The 14,852-nt window shown below is 41.4% G+C and overlaps 1 protein-coding gene across 5 annotated transcripts in view; it reads right to left on the reverse strand.

Annotated features, from left to right (window-relative positions):
• stk3 (serine/threonine kinase 3 (STE20 homolog, yeast)) overlaps positions 1-14,852 on the reverse strand; it is a 457,998-nt gene that overhangs the window by 430,390 nt on the left and 12,756 nt on the right. The gene's annotated exons all lie outside the window — the stretch shown is intronic.

Consider the following 14,852-nt stretch of genomic DNA (forward strand, 5'->3'; position numbering starts at 1 on the left):
GGGGAGATGTTAGGGGTGGGTTCTTTACCCAGAGAGTGGTGGGGGCATGGAATCCGCTGCCTGTGGGAGTGGTAGAGTCAGAATCTTTGGTGACCTTTAAGCGGCAATTGGATAGGTACATGGATGGGTGCTTCAGCTAGGACAAATGTTCGGCACAACATCGTGGGCCGAAGGGCCTGTTCTGTGCTGTATTGTTCTATGTTCTAAAGGGCCCATTCCTGTGCTGTACTGTTCTAAATACTGTGGCTACAAAAGTAGGTCAGATGCTCGGAATCCTGCAGCAAATAATTCATTTCCTGACTCAAAGTCTGATCACCATCTATAAGGCATAAGTCAGCAGTACTTTCCACGCCAATATGGATGGAGTTCCATCAACACTGAGGAAGCTTAATATAAGAGAAAGTTGGTAATTGGCTCCATGTCCACAAACATTCACTCTGACACACAGCAGCTGCACTGCAGAAATTCATTAAGACTGCTCTGATGGTTCTTTCCAAACGTATTACGACAACCATCTAGAAGGCCATGGGCACCATATTCATGGGAACACCACCATCTACAAGTTCTTGACCAAGTTATCCACTATCCTGATTGGAAGTATATCACCATCCTTCAACGTTTCTGGAACTCCTTCCCTAATGACATCGTGAGTATGCCAACTGGATGGCATTAGTTCAAGATGGTACCTCATCACCACTTTCAAAGGCAATTAGGGAAGAGTAATAAACACCCAGCCAGTGGAGCCCACATCCCCAGAATGAATAACACAAAATTGCTGTGTCTTCATTTTCTGGAGCCTCATTGGGTAGGAACTAGTCATTTCAAACAAAACAAAATACAATGAATCTTCCATAACCAACTCTGAAGCAGATTAAATTTTCAACCAACAAGGGAAAGGTACGTTTTAAAGTAAACTAATGTACCAACCTGAAAAAGGAAGTATTGTAGAAAAGAAAGTTACTCGTCCACAGAAACATTACCTTCAATATTTCTTTTGTACATATTATTTCAGTTGTTAGTATATTGTACATAATACATGTTGCATTTTAAGTCATAAAGTACAAGTATATATTCCAGTAAATGGCAAGTGCACAACGGAGTAACTGAAAGGAATAATCAACATGTCCTCAAGACCACTGGATTCCAGTAAAACAGCCTGTGAATCCAGCTCAATTTCTGTAGTACAATGAGGCTTGAATCAGAACTCAAAAAACACAGCACAGAAGCAAATTATTACACATGCTGGATAAGTAAAACAAAACAGAATGTGGAGAAACTCAAAAGATCTAGCAGCATCTGTGGAGAGAGGAACAGAGTTAACATTTCAAGTCCAATATTACTCTTCATTACTTCTGATACTCAAAATTGTTGCCAAATGTGCTGGGTATTTACTTATATTAAAAATATAGCATCCTGGTCTGGAAATAGTTACTGCAAAAGTACTTATTCATACAGATGCCAGCTCTTCCCTGTAAAAATACTTGAGGCAATGCCTTCCACATGAGGGAATGAATGAATGAAACAATTAGGATGCATTGATTATTTATGTAGGAACAAGTGAAGACCAATCTGCCCCTCAATTCTTCCACCATTCAATTGTATCTAAGCAGGTCTGAACCACAATTCAATTTACCTTCGTTTGTTCCATAAGCTTTCATATTCTTACCAAAAACATCTTTGTTTTGAATTTTTGAAACCCAACAAATAATTTATTAAAGTACACGTTCGGAATTTCTTTTCTGATTTCACGATGAATACCCCACACTGAATGACATCACAGGTTCTAAAAAGAGACAGTGCAAGATAACAGACAATGACACATCCCACCCAGATCATCTCAATGCCTTCTTTGCTCGCTTTGAGCAGAATTTCGGTGGAGAGATAACACCTATTCTGTCAAATCCTGACGAACCTATCCCAACAGCACTGCATCAGAGATCAGATCAGCTTTCCTTCGTGTGAATCCAAGGAAAGCAATGGGACCAGATGGAATACCTGGCCGTGCACTCACAGCACGTGCAGATCAACTGGCACAGGTCTTCTCGGATATCTTCGATCTTTCCCTGTGGCAGGCCACTGTCCCTGCCTGTTTCAAGAGGGCCAACATCATCCTGCCTAAGAAGGTTTACGCAGCATGTCTCAATGATTACCGTTCAGTGGCCCTAACTTGGGTGGTCATGAAGTGCTTTGAAAGGCTGGTCATGGCATTAATCAACTCCAGCCTCCCCACTACTCTTGACCCATTCCAATTTGCCTATCGGACCAACAGATCCACGTCAGATGCCACATCACTTGCCCTTCACTCCTCCCTAGAACATCTTGACACAAAGAACAGCTACGTAAGAAGCCTATTCAGTGAAGGCTGAACTGTAGTCAACACCATTATCCCCTCGAGACTGATTATTAAACTTAGTGACCTCGGACTAAGCCCCACTCTCTGCAACTAGATCCTCAGTTTCCTGACCCACAGGCTACAATCAGTGAAGACCTTACTAACACTGAACTCTGGAGCCCCTCAGGGGTGTGTATTCAGCCCCTTACTGTACTCACTGTATACCCATGACTGCATCGCCAAATACCAGACTAATGCCAGTTCGCTCTTGACACCACCATAGTCAGTCGAATCTCAGATGGCGATGAAACAGACTACAGACGGGAGGTAGAAGACCTGGAAAAATGGCGCACTCAGAACAACCTAGCTCGCTATGCCAGCAAAACCATGGAACTCATTATTGACTTTCGGGAGAATGTAACTTATGCCCCCCTACCCATTAACAGCACAGAGGTGGAACGAGTGGACGAATGTCAAGCTCCTGGGAGTGGTCATCCACAACAAGCTTTCTTGGACTCTTCATATGGATGCACTGGTTACGAAGGCCCAACAATGTCTCTTTTTCCTCAGGCAGCTGAGGAAATTTGGCAGGACAGCGAATACCCTTGCCAACTTCTATAGGTGCGCCATCAAGAGCATTCTACCTGGATGTATCACTACCTGCCAATGGCAACTGTACCATTCAAGATCGGAGACAGATACAGAGAGTGGTGACCTTGGCCCGGACAATCACAAAGGCCAACCTTCCATCTATAGAATCCATTCTACAGGCCCGCTGTCAAGGAAAGGCCACCAGCATTCTCAAAGATCCCTCCCTCCCTGGCAATGTTTTTCTACAACCTCTACCATCGGGGAGAAGGTACAGAACCTTGAACACATGCACCAGCCAGTTTCAAAACAGTTTCTACCCTACTATTGTTAGAATACTGAATGGACTCTCAAAGTCTTAACTTTTGCCTGTGCCTGTGTTTTTGTTTTTGCCGCTGTTTACCTATTATTTACTTATCTGTGATACTTAACTCTGTGATCTGCCCGTATTGCTCGCAAGACAAAGTTTTTCACTGTGCCTCGGTACACGTGACAATAAAGTCAATTCAATTCAATTCAATTCAGCTTTCTGATCACCCTGAGCAGCTTAAATGTTCCTCCCAATAACGTGAACCAGTTTCTTTCGTATTTACCGTAACAAATATTTTAATCACCTTAGACTAATCTTCGAAACACAAATAAATAATTGCCCAGTTTATGTGACCTATCCTCACAATTTATCCCACTAATTCCAAGATGATGCTTGTGACTCAGCACTTTAGAAGAATGATCTAATTAAGAAACATATGATTCTTAAGGGACTTAAAGGAATCGAGAACGGGGGGGGGGGGGTCACCATCTTATTATAAGGGATCAACTACTTAGAACTAGAATGAGTTCACTTCAAGGTGATGATATTTTTGAATTTGATATCAATGAGTACATTCAAGATAGAGGCAATAGACTTAATTGTACAAAGCAAAACATGAGATATGGGGAAAATGCAGGAAGATGGAGTCAATATAAAACATCAGCCATGATTTTATTTAATGGCAGAGCTGGCTTATTTATTATGAGGGACTGCATCAACCTTCTATAGGATGGATGTTGTGTAACTTGAAAAGGTTCAAACAAGATTTATAAGGACATTGCCAGGGTTGGAGGGTTTGAGCATTCAGGAGAGGCTGAACAGACTGGGGCTATTTTCCCTGGCGTGTCGGAGGCTGAGGCATGATCTTAGAAGTTTATAAAATCATAGGGGTATGATAGGTAAATAACCCCAGTCTTTTCTCTGCAGTGGGGGAGTCCAAAACTAGACGGCACAGGTTTAAGGTGAGGGGAGAAAGATTTAAAAAGGACCTAAGAGGAAACATTTTCACACAGAGGGTGCTGCATGAACTGCCAGAGGAAGTGGTGGAGACTGGTACAATTATGACATTTAAAAGGCAACTGGGTGGGTATATGAATAGGAAGGGTTTAGGGAGATATGAGCCAAATGGTGGCATATGGGACTGGATTTATTTAGGATACCTGATCAGCATGGATGAGTTGGACTGAAGGGTCTGTTTCCATGCTGTATATCTCTATGACTCTATATAAGTAACATTCACTGAAATTCCCTTACATAATATATTAGGGAGCTTCTCAAAAAAATAACTGTATTGGTTAACTATGATTTACCCTTTATAAATCTACACTGGATTTTGGATACTTGTTGGAGAATCCAAAACAAGGGTAATGAAACTAGATTAATTAATTACCTCGAAAGATAGCATACAGATTAGATTACATTAGATTAGATTACATTACAGTGTGGAAACAGGCCCTTTGGCCCAACAAGTCCACACCGACCCACCAAAGCGCAACCCACCCATACCCCTACATTTACCCCTTACCTAACACTACGGGCAATTTAGCATGGCCAATTCATCTGACCTGCACATCTTTGGACTGTGGGAGGAAACCGGAGCACCCGGAGGAAACCCACGCAGACACGGGGAGAACGTGCAAACTCCACACAGTCAGTCGCCTGAGGCAGGGAAGTGTGATTATAATGTCAGAATCTCACACTGTGATTAAGGTTCACCATATATTATTAATTGGAAGTTTGAATTTAAAGTGGAGAAATGACATTGTTTTAAATTTCATTTGCATTTCTTTATGTTTTTCTTAGTTTAATCCACTGAGCAGATGTGACGTATGAGTTGTCCAGCACAGAGGAGATTGTCGCAGAGGAGATTGAGCCAGCACAAGGAGGGTGAGCTCAACATGGCAAAAAGAGAGGTCATTGGCAGTCAACTGAGAGCAAGAACATGCAGCCCAAGGTGGCCAACGACAAGAGCACCAAGGTGCAGCCCAAGGCAGCCATTGGTGACAGCAGGCAACTGCTCCTGACTCGGAGGCAGCCTGAGGCAGCCAGCAGCAAGAGCAGGAGTAGGCAACCCAGGGTGGCCGGCGGTAGCAGAAACTGGCTGCAAGGTGGCAACAGGCGGTAGCCTGGGGTAGCAGCAGGGCGAGGTTGAACCCTGAGCGGAAGACGTCAAGCCGTTGTGAGGAGTGCGAGCCAGCATGGCTAGGTGCTTATGGACTATGGTGTCGAAATTTGAACTTTTTTTTGTCTTTCTCATGCAATCCTGTATTACAAGAAAATAACGTAATAGCAGCATCATTTAAACTAATGGAGCCGAAATTGCTTTATAACCAATACATGCTTTTAAGTTTGCGCTTTAGAAACAGTGTTTCCAAATCGTGAATTGTGTTATAGCAAATTCGCATTAACAAAACACGCGTTATAGCAGAACGACCTGTATAACGTTTAACAATATAACTTTGTTTCTCTATTTTAGCTCTTTGTACCCAAGATTCTGTACATGGGTACTGTCGTACCTTAAATGCTGCCATAAGTGGGAACTTGTAAACTTTTCACTGTACCCATGGGAGTACACGTGACAATAAACCTAATTCTAACTCTAATTCTAAAAGAGAAGACATGATTTTCATTTCATTTTAGGTTTGTTCTGAAAGTCATACTAGTCTGTTGATGCATGCATTTATAATGAGGGTTTGCAATCTTTCAGTATTGCTGGAGGTGTACAGTTCAATACATTAGAAACAAACCTTCCAGAATGTCAGGGAATATATGCAGGTTCAGTCAGAACAAAAACGTGATGTTTGTTTAGCAGTTAATGAAAGGTCCAAGCTAGAAAAAAAAAGTCCTGAGAGGCTTAACAGAAAAACAGCCAGAAACAGAAAACTGCTGAAAGCTGAGGGTATTAAGAACCCTTGTGTTTATTCTCTCAGTGTTTAAGGATCAGGAAGAAGAAAGCTCCAGAAACCAATTACAGCTGTGCAACTAAATAAGGAACATTAAAATGGAGATAGGGTAACCCTTCACTGAGGTTTGGGTATCTGCAAAGGACAGGAAAGAAGAGTTGAGGATTATCTGATCAGCAAGAAACTAACTGAATGGTGGAGTAGACTCATGGGGTAACTATCATATTCTCCCCTCCTATACCTTATGGTAGGTAAGAGGGTAGACACTTAAAGAGATGCTTCATAATTCTCGACAAAAATATATTCCTTGAGAGAGAAAGGTTATGCAAGAAAAATGCATCATGTGGCTAACCAAGGAACTTAAGGATGGTATTAAATGAAACAAAAGGCATACAATGCTGCAAGGATTAGAGGCAAGCCAGAAGACTGGAAAAATTTTAAGAAGTAGCAACAAATCACTAAAAGCAAAGAAAGAAATTGGAGTAAATCAGATTAAATTAAAAATATAAAAACAATATATTAAGAATTTCTATAAATATACAAAAATTAAAACAGTAACTGAAATAAATATGGTCCTTAAGAAACTGAGACTGAAGAATTAATCATGGGAAATAAAGGAAATGGCAGACTCTTTGAAAAAGTACTTTGTACATATTTTCACAGCATAAACAACTGAAAGCATTCAAAAATAGTAAAAAAATAAAAGGAACAAAAGGGTGGAAGGGAGAAAACCATCACGGTCACTATAGAAAGGTTACTGAGAAAATTAATCGAGTTAAAAGTTGTTAAGACCCTTGGATCTAAGGGTTCAGAGATATTGGATCCATTCGCTGTAATCTATGAAAAATTCACTAGACTCTGAAAATGTCAGTGGATTGCAAAGCTTCAAATACATCATCACAAATAGAGTCAGAGAACAGGAGACGTAGACCAGTTACTTTCATATGTCATTGGGACAATGCTTAAATCCATTACTAAGGAAATACAGTCAGATATTTAAAAATCAAAATAATGAAAAATGCTGGTATAATTTAAATCAGTACAAATAACTTTTTGTCATATAATTTGCTGTGTTACTAATCTGCACGAACTAGTCACTTTTCCATATGAAAAGGAAATATCTTTCAACAATTTTTATTAAAGTTCTTTGAGAGGGAAAATAGGGTGAATAAAGATAAAACAGAAGGTTTGGATAGCTGTGTTTACTGCTATAGCATTGAGGGGTACAATCACTGCATATATAATCACAGTATCTGTGATGCCACTATCAGCAAACCTGGAGGTAACTTCCTGCATCAAAAAACTGGACATTTGAATTACTAAGTGATGTAAACATGTTTTAGCAAGTGCAGCAGCAATAAAATGTGTTTTCTTCAAATATTTAATGGACATATAGAGTCTTAAATGTGTGATCTCACTCCATCAGGCTACAACCATGATTAAGGATTGCAGTTTTCACAGAATACTGAACCCAAAACATGTTTCGAAGTCCTGGAATAATGGTTGCAATCTACTCAACATCCCACTTGCTTCCCCACTGATCACTCCACTGCTGACCTTTCAGAGCCTCCCTCCCAATCCATCATCCACTTTGGTAGAAAAAACAAACTGGCAAAGCATTATATAAATAATAACAGATTTAGAAATGCTGATGTGCAAAGAATCTGGTGACATTGGAGACTGATGACTGAAAGTAAGCATGCAAGTGCAGCAAACAGGAAGGCAAATAGTATATTGGCCTTCATTGCAAGAGGTTTTGAGTACAGAAGCAAGGAAGTCTTATGGCAGCGGTACAGGGTCTTGACAAGACCGTGCATGAAGTACCGGATGTATTATGCGCAGTCTTGGTCTCATTATTGAAGAAAATATATGTTATAGATGGAACACATTGAAGGTTGACCAGATGATTCTTGAGAACACAGGTTTGTCATTATGAAAAGAGATTGTATTGACTGGGCCTATATTCACTGGAGTTGGCAGAATGAGGGGATCTCATTGAAACATATGTAATTCTCACAAGGCAATTTGGAAAGGCAAGGACTGATTGGGGATAGTCAACATGGCTTTGTGCGTGGGAAATCATGTCTCACAAACTTGATTGAGTTTTTGAAGAAGTAACAAAGAGGATTGATGAGGGCAGAGCGGTAGATGTGATCTATATGGACTGCGTTCGACAAGATTCCCTGTGGGAGACTGATGAGCAAGGTTAGATCTTGTGGAAAACAGGGAGAACTCGCCATTTAGATACAGAACTGGCTCAAAGGTAGAAGACAGAGCGTAGTGGTGAAGGGTTGTTTTTCAGACTGGAGGCCTGTGACTAGTGGAGTGGCACAAGGATCGATGCTGGGTCCACTTTTCATCATTTATGTAAATGGTTTGGATGTGAGCATAAGAGGTAAATGACACCAAAATTGGAGGTGTAGTGGACAAGGAAGGAAGTTCCCTCAGATTACAATGGGGTCTTGATCAGAGGAATGGGCTGAGAAGTGGCAGATGGAGTTTAATTTAGAAAAATGTGATGTGCTGCATTTTGGGAAAGCAAATCTTAGCAGGACTTATACACTTAATGGTAAGGTCCTACGGAGTGTCGCTGAACAAAGAGACTTTGGAGTGCAGGTTCATAGTTCCTTGAAAGTGGAGTCACTGGTAGATAGGACAGTGAAGAAGGCATTTGGTATACTTTCCTTTATTGGTCAGAGTATTGAGTACAGGAGTTGGGACATCATGTTGCGGCTGTACAGGAGATTGGTTAGACCACGGTTGGAATTTTGCTTGCAATTCTGGTCTCCTCCCTATCGGAAAGACATTGTGAAACTTGAAAGGGTTCAGAAAAGATTTACAAGGATGTTGCCAGGGTTGGAGGATTTGAGCCAAAGGGAGAGGTTGAATAGGCTAGTGCTTTTTTCCCTGCAGTATCGGAGGCTGAGGGGTGACCTTATAGAGGTTTATAAAATCATGAGGGCATGGATAGGATAAATAGACAAAAGTCTTTTCCCTGGGGTGGGTGAATCCAGAACTAGAGGGCATAGGTTTAGGGTGAAAGGGGAAAGTTATAAAGCGATCTAAGGGGCAACATTTTTACTCAGAGGGTGGTACGTGTATGGATTGGGCTGCCAGAGGAAGTGGTGGAGGCTAGTACAATTGCAACATTTGAAAGGCATCTGGATGGGTATATGAATAGGAAGGATTTGGAGGAATATAGGCTGGGTGCTGGCAGGTGGGACTAGATTGTGTTGGGATATCTGGTTGGCATGGACGAGTTGGACCGAAGAATCTGTTTCTGTGCTGTGCATTTCTATGATTCTATGACTCTAAGGCTGGATAGGGTGGATGCAGGGATGACGTTCTGCATGGCCAAGGAGGTCCAGAACATGGAATCACAAGGGGCAACAAGGGAATTAAAAGCAGAAAGTCTCCAGTATCTGATGGCCTGCATCTAAGGGTTTTAAAGAAAGTGGCTGCTGACATTGGTCAAAATATTCCAGAACTCACTGAACTCTGGAAGATTCCAGAGAATTGGAAAATTGCTAATATGATGCCACACCTCAAAGAGGGAGACAGAAAGCAGGAAGTTGTACGCCAGTTAACCTAACATCTATCATTGAGAAATGCAAGGGTCCATTATTAAGGAAGAAATGGCAGGACATTTCGTAAAGCGGAACCCGATCAAACAATGTGGAATTCTGTAAAATTGCCATCTCTTATTCCCAATTCCTCTGCCTCAGCCGCACCTATTCCCAGGATGACCAATTCCACCTCAGAAGGTCCCAGATGGCCTCCTTCTTCTATGATCGCAACTTCCTTTCCCACGTGGTCGACAATGCCCTCCAGCACATCTCCTCCACTTCACGCACCACCACCCTTGAACCTCACCCCTCCCAATGCAACAAGGACAGAAGCCCCCTCCTTGTCCTCACCTTCCACCCACCAACCTCCACATGCACCACATCGTCCTCCACCTCTTCTGCCACCTCCAAATGGACCCCGCCACCTAAGATATATTTCCCTCCTTACCCCCATCAACGTTCCAGAGAGACCATTCCCTCTGGGGCTCCCTTGTCAAGTCCATGCCCCCCCACCAGCCAACATCTGGCACCTTTCCCTGCCACCACAGGAAGTGCAAAGTCTGCACCCACACCACTCCCCTCACCTCACCTCCATCCAAGGCCCTAAGGGATCCTTCCACATCCATCAGAAATTTACCTGTACCTCTACCAATGTCATCTACTGCATCCATTGCACCCGGTGTGGTCGCCTCTACATCGGGAGACAGGAAGTTTACTTGCCGATTGTTTCACAGAACATCTCTGGGACACCACCAACCCTGGCTGAACACTTCAACTCCCCCTCCCACTCTGCCAAGGACATGCAGGTCCTGGACTTCCTCCACTGCCATACCGTTACCACCCAACGCCTGGAAGAAGAACACCTCACATTCCATCTTGGGACCCTACAACCACACAAGATAAATGTGGATTTCAACAGCTTCCTCATTTCCCCTGCCCCCACATTATCCCAGTCCCAAGCCTCTAATTCGGCACCACCCTCTGGACCTGTCCATCACTCCCCTCTCTGACCTATCTTCTTCGCCCTCCTCTTCATCCACCTATCGCTTTCTCAGCTACCCACCCCACCCTCCTCCCGGCCCACAAGCCTCATTCCTAATGAAGGGATTATGCCCGAAATGTCGATTCTCCTGCTCCTCTGATGATGCCTAACCTGCTGTGCTTTCCCAGCAACACACTCTCGACTCTAAAGAGAAATTGCGTTAAACAAGTTTAGTGGAGATCTTCAAGGATATAACAAGCAGAGCTGACAAAAATGCAATGTATTTGGATTTCCAGACTGCATTCAATAAGATGCCACATAAAACAGTACTAAACAAGATAGGAGCTTAAAGTACTGACAGTAATGTAGGAGTGTCTAGTGAGAATTGGTTAACACACAGAATACAGAAATGGTACTTTTTAGGTTGAAAGTAAGTATACAGCTTCAATTATTTACCAAATATACAACTGACTTGGAAGAAGGGGGACAGTATAATAGGTTTACCGATCAAAAATGATTAAACATTAGACATTATCCATTATACATATAAAAAAAAGGACACTTTTTTTTTTACAAACCTCATTCAGGGGACATGGATCTTGCTGGCTGGCCAGCATTTAGTGCCCATTATTAGTTGCTCGAGACTGAGCTGCCTTCTTGAACTATTGCAGTCCATACACGGTAGGTAGACCCACAGTGCCTCAGGGAGAGTATTCCATGAATTTACCCCAGCGACACTTAAGAAACAATATATTTCCAAGTTGAGTGGCTTGGAGGGGAACTTGTAAGTGGTGGCGTTCCCATGTATCTGCTACATGTTCTTCTCAATAGCAGTAGTCATTCAGTTGGAAGGTGCCTTGAGGGGTTTTTGCTGTGCATACTGTAGATGGCACATACTGGTGCTACTGAATATCTGAGGGACTAAATGATTGTGCATGTAGTTGTAATCATGTTGGCTGATTTGTTCTGGGTGGTATCAAGCTTCTTGAAAGTTGCTGAAGCCTACTCATTCAGGCATGTGTGCGGTACTCCAACACACTCCTGACCTGTGTCTTCTAGATAGTGGATAGGCTTTGAGGAGTCAGGATGTGATTTAGTCACTGCAAGATTCCTAGCCTCTGACCTGCTCTTGTAGAAAGATACAAGATTCTTAGGGCATTTGACAAGATAGACGTTGAAATGTCTTGACTAGTAACGGAGGGGGGTGGGGGGACTCTCAAACTAAGAGACATAGTTACAAAATAAGGGGACCTAAGAGCTAAGCACAGAGTGTAGTGTGGAGATAGAACAGATTGGGTTTGATGAGCCAAGTGATGTTCTGTTTACTATATTTTTATGTCTCCAAACACTTTATCTCACTGCAGCTAAGCCATCAATCCACCATCTTTGGGTAATCTTTAGAGGATCCACTTGCCTCGTCCTTTAATATTGCCCAGTGATTGCTTAATCTTGCATTATAGTTCTTCAGATGCATCTCAGAAAAGGCATCACCACCCTGAGGCTGATGTTTCCATCAGCATCATTACATTTCACTATGCTTTTATATGGGTTTTTATGGGTCTCGATACAGGTTCAGACCAGAGTTCTTGGTAATGGTGAAACGACGTTTATGGCTACACTGTACATTACTCTGCAAGGTCCAACTTCTTAGTTGAAAACTAACACAGTACTACTGAGATCACAGTGATATCAGTGCCAACCTCACATGTTCATCCACATCAAACCCCATCACCACAACAGGTTTGGGTAGACTCACAGATTGGCATTCTCAGTCAGGTTGCTGATGTTCCACACTTCCTTATTCAGCTTAGACATGGTATCTACAGCTTTTGTGATCCATGTGTTCATTTTAGCATTAAGTGATAGACTGCTGGCAATTCTAGAGTGTAGAAATGTGTAATTGTCAAAACATTCCACAGTCACATAATGCACCAAGCCTGCCCATAGAGTCCAGGATGTGCAGGCTTGGTGGATTAGCAGAATCAAATCTGACACACACGGGCAACCATAATCTCAAGTAAATCAGATTGTAAACATACAATTAGTTTCAAACATGTGAAACACACATATAAAGTGTCCTGCTTTATCATTTTTAAACATGAAAATCAATTTATGCTATTTGATTCAAGTAGTTTTTCAACAGCAAGGACAGGAATGACAGAAAGGCAGAGAATAGTGGTAATTAAAAAGCTAAATTGTATGATGTTGAAAGTTTGAAAGAAAACAAAGTACTAGAAATACTCGAAAGGTCTAACAGCAGTTAACGTTAAGTCAAATATGACTTTTTAGGTCTATCAAGAAGTCTTGTAGAAAAGGAAAGAGCCCAGTAATTGTGATTGTTGACATTTGCTTTGCTCAAAATAAGCCAGCTCTCTTGATCTGCTACTGAATGATGTTACAATCCAACATCATAACACCAAACTGTTGAGAATATTTATCCAAACAGCTGTAAAATGGGAGTTACATATCCATTCTATTGTTAATTGAGCTAATATTGATTTGTACATGTTTCAGAAGCTGAAATAGCAGCTCCTCTCTAGCAAGGATCTTGTAAAATAAATCAAAAGAACTGCAGATGTTAAAAATCTGAAACAAAAACAGCAAGTGCTGGAGAAACCCAGCAAGTCTGGCAACATCTGTAAAGAAAGAAACAGAGTTAACATTTCAAGTCCAATGACCCTTCATCAGAACTGAAATCAGCTAGGAAAAGTGTTATAGGCCAGACCAAACCCCCTTCAAATATATCAAGGAGATAGCCTAGACCCTAACTTTTATCTTATTTAAAAGCAAGTGTAAGGTGCTGTGTACCAGATGTAATTTGATTGGTTACACTACTCTACTTTAAGCAAAACGCACTTTATTCTTACCCTACAGTTAAAATACAAACAAAAGATAGAAGAATTGGAATGACTGAACTCTATAGACAGCAGCTAAGCCATCAATCCACCATCTTTGGGTAATCTTTAGAGGATCCACTTGCCTCGTACTTTAATATTGCCCAGTGATTGCTTAATCTTGCATTATAGTTCTTCAGATGCATCTCAGAAAAGGCATCACCACCCTGAGGCTGATGTTTCCATCAGCATCATTACATTTCACTATGCTTTTATATGGGTTTTTATGGGTCTATATACAGATTAGAGAATATTACAGGTATTTCTGGTATAGTATGATAGTTTTGTTCCTATGCAACCTCACAATATAGAAAATTACTATAGAAAATCATTTCAGAAGATTATGCTGCAGACGATTACTACAGAAAATCATTACCTGTGCAGTAGAAAGTTCACAATATGCAAACAGTGTCCACTTTCTTCAATCACGCTATAGCTAATTTGCGTTGATGAAATACATGTTATACCAGAAATACTGTTACTACTAAACAGCAACTGTTCCATAATAATAACATCCCATAAAGACACACTTGGCAAAGACAAATCAAGTAAAACAGATTGTTTCATAAGCAATTCTCTGGTCGCCCACACTTGGGAAGGATATTATCAAGCTGGAGAGGGTTCAGAAGAGATTTAACAGAATGTTGCCAGCTATGGAAAGTTTGAGTTATAAAGAAAGGCTGGATAGGCTGGAGAATAGGAGGTTGAGAGGTGATCTGATTGAAGTTTACTAAATAATGAGAGGCATAGATAGTTGGTAGTTAACTTTTCCCTATGATAGGGGATTTCAAGACTAGGGTCACATTTTTAAGATGAGAGAAGAGAGATTTAAAAAGACATGAGGCCTTTTTTCTTTACAGAGGGTGGTTCATGTGTGGAATGAACATCCTGAGAAAGTGGTGGATTTGATTACAATGTTTAAAAGACATTTAGATAGATACATGAATAGGAAAGGTTGGAGATATATGGACCAGGAGCAGGCAGGTGGGACTAGTTTAGTTTGGGATTATCTTAACACGGACTGGTTGGACTGAAGGGCTGTATGACTCTATAACAGAGAAAGGAATAACAGCCTCCACATCCAGTTTCAAGACCCCAGCAACTGCTAAAAGCTAAACTAAACTCTGGTTCTGTGGGAGTCTGATCCACCCATTCATGCTGCTTCTGTTGTTCCATTTTTTTTTAAAAACCCAAAAACTCACAAGCTGTTTACTTTATTGGCTTGGATCAGACCTTTTGTGACCTCTGTCTTAACCTCTCTTTGTAAAATAAAAAGG

The sequence above is a fragment of the Chiloscyllium plagiosum genome, chromosome 4, assembly GCF_004010195.1.
Source record: "Chiloscyllium plagiosum isolate BGI_BamShark_2017 chromosome 4, ASM401019v2, whole genome shotgun sequence".
Taxonomy (NCBI): domain Eukaryota; kingdom Metazoa; phylum Chordata; class Chondrichthyes; order Orectolobiformes; family Hemiscylliidae; genus Chiloscyllium; species Chiloscyllium plagiosum.